The sequence below is a fragment of the Arachis hypogaea genome, chromosome 9 (assembly GCF_003086295.3).
Source record: "Arachis hypogaea cultivar Tifrunner chromosome 9, arahy.Tifrunner.gnm2.J5K5, whole genome shotgun sequence".
NCBI classification, from domain to species: Eukaryota; Viridiplantae; Streptophyta; class Magnoliopsida; order Fabales; family Fabaceae; genus Arachis; species Arachis hypogaea.
The window spans coordinates 61,805,147-61,810,447 of NC_092044.1; the positions used below are offsets into that span (position 1 = coordinate 61,805,147).

Sequence of the window (5,301 nt, forward strand, 5' to 3'; positions counted from 1 at the left end):
ACTAATAAAAATATACTAAAAACTAACTAGATCATACTAAAAACATACTAAAAACAATGCCAAAAAGCGTACAAATTATCCGCTCATCACAACACCAAACATAAATTGTTGCTTGTCCTCAAGCAACTGAAAATCAAACAAGATAAAAAGAAGAGAATATGCAATGAATTCCAAAAACATCTATGAAGATCAGTATCAATTAGATGAGCGGGGCTTTTAGCTTTTTGCCTCTGAACAGTTTTGGCATCTCACTCTATCCTTTGAAATTCAGAATGGTTGGCTTTTTTAGGAACTCAGAATCCAGATAGTGTCATTGATTCTCCTAGTTAAGTATGATGATTCTTGAACACAGCTACTTATTGAGTCTTGGCCGTGGCCCAAAGCACTCTGTCTTCCAGTATTACCACCGGATACATACATGCCACAGACACATAATTGGGTGAACCTTTTCAGATTGTGACTCAGCTTTGCTAGAGTCTCCAATTAGAGGTGTCCAGGGTTCTTAAGCACACTCTTTTTGCCTTGGATCACAACTTTATTTCTTTCTTTTTCTCTCTTTTTTTTTCGTTTTTTTTCCTTCTCATTTTTCTTTTTTTTTGTATTCACTGCTTTTTTCTTGCTTCAAGAATCATTTTTATGATTTTTCAGATCCTCAGTAACATGTCTCCTTTTTCATCATTCTTTCAAGAGCCAACATTCATGAACCACAAATTCAAAAGACATATGCACTGTTTAAGCATACATTCAGAAAACAAAAGTATTGCCACCACATCAAAATAATTAAACTGTTATAAAATTCATAATTCATGCAATTCTACTCTTTTTCAATTAAGAACATTTTTTGTTTAAGAGAGGTGATGGATTCATAGGACATTCATAACTTTAAGACATAGACACTAAGACACTAATGATCACAAGACACAAACATAGACAAACATAAGCACTAAAATTCGAAAAACAAGAAAATAAAGAACAAGGAAATTAAAGAACGGGTCCACCTTAGTGATGGCGGCTTGTTCTTCCTCTTGAAGATCTTATGGAGTGCTTGAGCTCCTCAATGTCTCTTCCTTGTCTTTGTTGCTTCTCTCTTATGATTCTTTGATCTTCTCTAATTTCATGGAGGAGAACAGAGTGTTCTTGGTGCTCCACCCTTAGTTGTCCCATGTTGGAACTCAACTCTCCTAGGGAGGTGTTTAGTTGCTCCCAATAGTTTTGTGGAGGAAAGTGCATCCCTTGAGGCATCTCAGGGATTTGATGATGAGAGGGGTCTCTTGTTTGCTCCATCCTCTTCTTAGTGATGGGCTTGTCCTCATCAATGAGGATGTCTCCCTCTATGTCAACTCCAACTGAATAACAGAGGTGACAAATGAGATGAGGAAAGGCTAACCTTGCCAAGGTAGAGGACTTGTCCGCCACCTTATAAAGTTCTTGGGATATCACCTCATGAACTTCTATTTCTTCTCCAATCATGATGCTATGAATCATGATAGCCCGGTCTATAGTAACTTCGGACCGGTTGCTAGTGGGAATGATTGAGCGTTGGATAAACTCCAACCATCCTCTAGCCACGGGTTTGAGGTCATGCCTTCTCAGTTGAACCGGCTTCCCTCTTGAATCTCTCTTCCATTGGGCGCCCTCTTCACAAATGTCTATGAGGACTTGGTCCAACCTTTGATCAAAGTTGACCCTTCTAGTGTAAGGATGTTCATCTCCTTGCATCATGGGCAAGTTGAATGCCACCCTTACATTTTCCGGACTAAAATCCAAGTATTTCCCCCGAACCATAGTAAGCCAATTCTTTGGATCCGGGTTCACACTTTGGTCATGGTTCTTGGTGATCCATGCATTGGCATAGAACTCTTGAACCATTAAGATTCCGACTTGTTGAATGGGGTTGGTAAGAACTTCCCAACCTCTTCTTCGGATCTCATGTCGGATCTCCGGATATTCACTCTTTTTGAGTGAAAAAGGGACCTCGGGGATCACCTTCTTCAAGGCCACAACTTTATAGAAGTGGTCTTGATGCACCCTTGAGATAAATCTCTCCATCTCCCATGACTCGGAGGTGGAAGCTTTTGCCTTCCCTTTCCTCTTTCTAGAGGTTTCTCCGGCCTTGGATGCCATAAATGGTTATGGAAAAACAAAAAGCAATGCTTTTACCACACCAAACTTAAAAGGTTTGCTCGTCCTCGAGCAAAAGAAGAAAGAAGAGAGTAGAAGAAGAAGAAATGAGGAAGAAGGGAATGGCTTTGTGTTCGGCCAAAAACGGAGAGTAGTGTTGTTTAGGTTGTGTGAAAATGAAGGAGTGAAGATGGGTTAATATAGGAGTGGGGAGAGGGTAGGGTTCGGTCATGTATGGGTGGGTTTGGGTGGGAAAGTGGTTTGAATTTGAATGGTGAGGTAGGTGGGGTTTTATGAAGGATGGGTGTGAGTGGTGAAGAGAAAAATGGGATTTGATAGGTGAAGGGTTTTTGGGGAAGAGGTGTTGAGGTGATTGGTGAATGGGTGAAGAAGAGAGAGAGAGTGGTAGGGTAGGTGGGGATCCTGTGGGGTCCACAGATCCTGAGGTGTCAAGGAAAAGTCATCCCTGCACCAAATGTCATGCAAAAATGTGTTTTGAGCCAATTCTGGCGTTAAACGCCGGGCTGGTGCCCATTTCTGGCGTTTAACGCCAAGAGCTTGCCCTTTTCTGGCGTTTAACGCCAGTCTGGTGCCCCTTTCTGGCGTTAAACGCCCAGAATGGTGCCAGACTGGGCGTTAAACGCCCAACAGCTAGCCTTACTGGCATTTAAACGCCAGCACGCTCTCCTCCAGGGTGTGCTGTTTTTCTTTCTGTTTTTCATTCTGTTTTTGCTTTTTCAATTGATTTTGTGACTTCTCATGATCATCAACCTACAAAAGAACATAAAATAACAAAGGAAAATAGATAAAATATAACATTGGGTTGCCTCCCAACAAGCGCTTCTTTAATGTCAGTAGCTTGACAGAGGGCTCTCAAGGAGCCTCAGAGATGCTCAGAGCAATGTTGGAACCTCCCAACACCAAACTTAGAGTTTGAATGTGGGGGTTCAACACCAAACTTAGAAGTTGGTTGTGGCCTCCCAACACCAAACTTAGAGTTTGACAGTGGGGGCTCTGTTTGACTCTGTTTTGAGAGAAGCTCTTCATGCTTCCTCTCCATGGTGACAGAGGGATATCCTTGAGCCTTAAACACAAAGGATTCTTCATTCACTTGAATGATCAATTCTCCTCTATCAACATCAATCACAGCCTTTGCTGTGGCTAGGAAGGGTCTGCCAAGGATGATGGATTCATCCATGCACTTCCCAGTCTCTAGGACTATGAAATCAGCAGGGATGTAATGGTCTTCAACTTTTACCAGAGCATCCTCTACAAGTCCATGAGCTTGTTTTCTTGAGTTGTCTGCCATCTCTAGTGAGATTTTTGCAGCTTGCACCTCAAAGATCCCTAGCTTCTCCATTACAGAGAGAGGCATGAGGTTTACACTTGACCCTAGGTCACGCAAGGCCTTCTTGAAGGTCATGGTGCCTATGGTACAAGGTATTGAAAACTTCCCAGGATCCTGTCTCTTTTGAGGCAGTTTCTGCCTAGACAAGTCATCCAGTTCTTTGGTGAGCAAAGGGGGTTCATACTCCCAAGTCTCATTACCAAATAACTTGTCATTCAGCTTCATGATTGCTCCAAGGTATTTAGCAACTTGCTCTTCAGTGACATACTCATCCTCTTCAGAGGAAGAATACTCATCAGAGCTCATGAATGGCAGAAGTAAATTCAATGGAATCTCTATGGTCTCATTTTGAGCCTCAGATTCCCATGGTTCCTCATTGGGGAACTCATTGGAGGCCAGTGGACGTCCATTGAGGTCTTCCTCAGTGGCGTTCACTGCCTCTTCCTCCTCTCCAAATTCGGCCATGTTGATGGCCTTGCACTCTCCTTTTGGATTTTCTTCTGTATTGCTTGGAAGAGTAATAGGAGGGAGTTCAGTAATTTTCTTGCTCAGCTGACCCACTTGTCCCTCCAAGTTTCTAATGGAGGACCTTGTTTCAGTCATGAAACTTTGAGTGGTTTTGATTAGATCAGAGACCATGGTTGCTAAGTCAGAGTGGTTCTGCTTAGAACTCTCTGTCTGTTGCTGAGAAGATGATGGAAAAGGCTTGCTATTGCTAAACCTGTTTCTTCCACCATTATTGTTGTTGAAACCTTGTTGAGGTCTCTGTTGATCCTTCCATGAGATATTTGGATGATTTCTCCATGAAGGATTATAGGTGTTTCCATAGGGTTCTCCCATGTAATTCACCTCTTCTATTGAAGGGTTCTCAGGATCATAAGCTTCTTCTTCAGATGAAGCCTCCTTAGTACTACCTGGTGCATTTTGCATTCCAGACAGACTTTGAGAAATCATATTGACTTGCTGAGTCAATATTTTGTTCTGAGCCAATATGGCATTCAGAGTGTCAATCTCAAGAACTCCTTTCTTCTGATTGGTCCCATTGTTCATAGGATTCCTTTCAGAAGTGTACATGAATTGGTTATTTGCAACCAATTCAATCAGCTCTTGAGCTTCTGTAGGCGTCTTCTTCAGATGAAGAGATCCTCCAGCAGAGCTATCCAAAGACATCTTGGATAGTTCAGAGAGACCATCATAGAAAATTCCAATGATGCTCCATTCAGAAAGCATATCAGTGGGACACTTTCTGATTAATTGTTTGTATCTTTCCCAAGCTTCATAGAGGGATTCTCCTTCCTTCTGTCTGAAGGTTTGGACTTCCACTCTAAGCTTACTCAATTTTTGAGGTGGAAAGAACTTTGCCAAGAAGGCATTGACTAGCTTTTCCCAAGAGTTCAGGCTTTCTTTAGGTTGTGAGTCCAACCATATTCTAGCTCTGTCTCTTACAGCAAAAGGGAATAGCATAAGTCTGTAGACCTCAGGGTCAACCCCATTAGTCTTGACAGTGTCACAGATTTGCAAGAACTCAGCTAAAAACTGATGAGGATCTTCCAATGGAAGTCCATGGAACATGCAATTCTGTTGCATTAGAGAAACTAATTGAGGCTTAAGCTCAAAGTTGTTTGCTCCAATGGCAGGGATAGAGATGCTTCTCCCATAGAAGTCGGGAGTAGGTGCAGTAAAGTCACCCAGCACCTTCCTTGCATTGTTGGCATTGTTGTTGTTTTCGGCTGCCATGTGTTCTTCTTCTTTGAGGATTTCTGTTAGGTCCTCTACAGAGAGTTGTGCCTTAGCTTCTCTTAGCTTTCGCTTCAAGGTCCTTTCAGGTTCAG

At 42.2% G+C, this 5,301-nt stretch overlaps 1 non-coding gene across 1 annotated transcript; it reads left to right on the forward strand.

The window, feature by feature from the left end:
- The first annotated feature begins 4,693 nt into the window (after nt 1-4,693).
- LOC112713544 (small nucleolar RNA R71) lies at nt 4,694-4,801 on the forward strand. The gene has a single exon (XR_003158516.1). It is a non-coding gene; the product is annotated as a small nucleolar RNA R71 (small nucleolar RNA).
- Nucleotides 4,802-5,301: the final 500 nt, after the last annotated feature.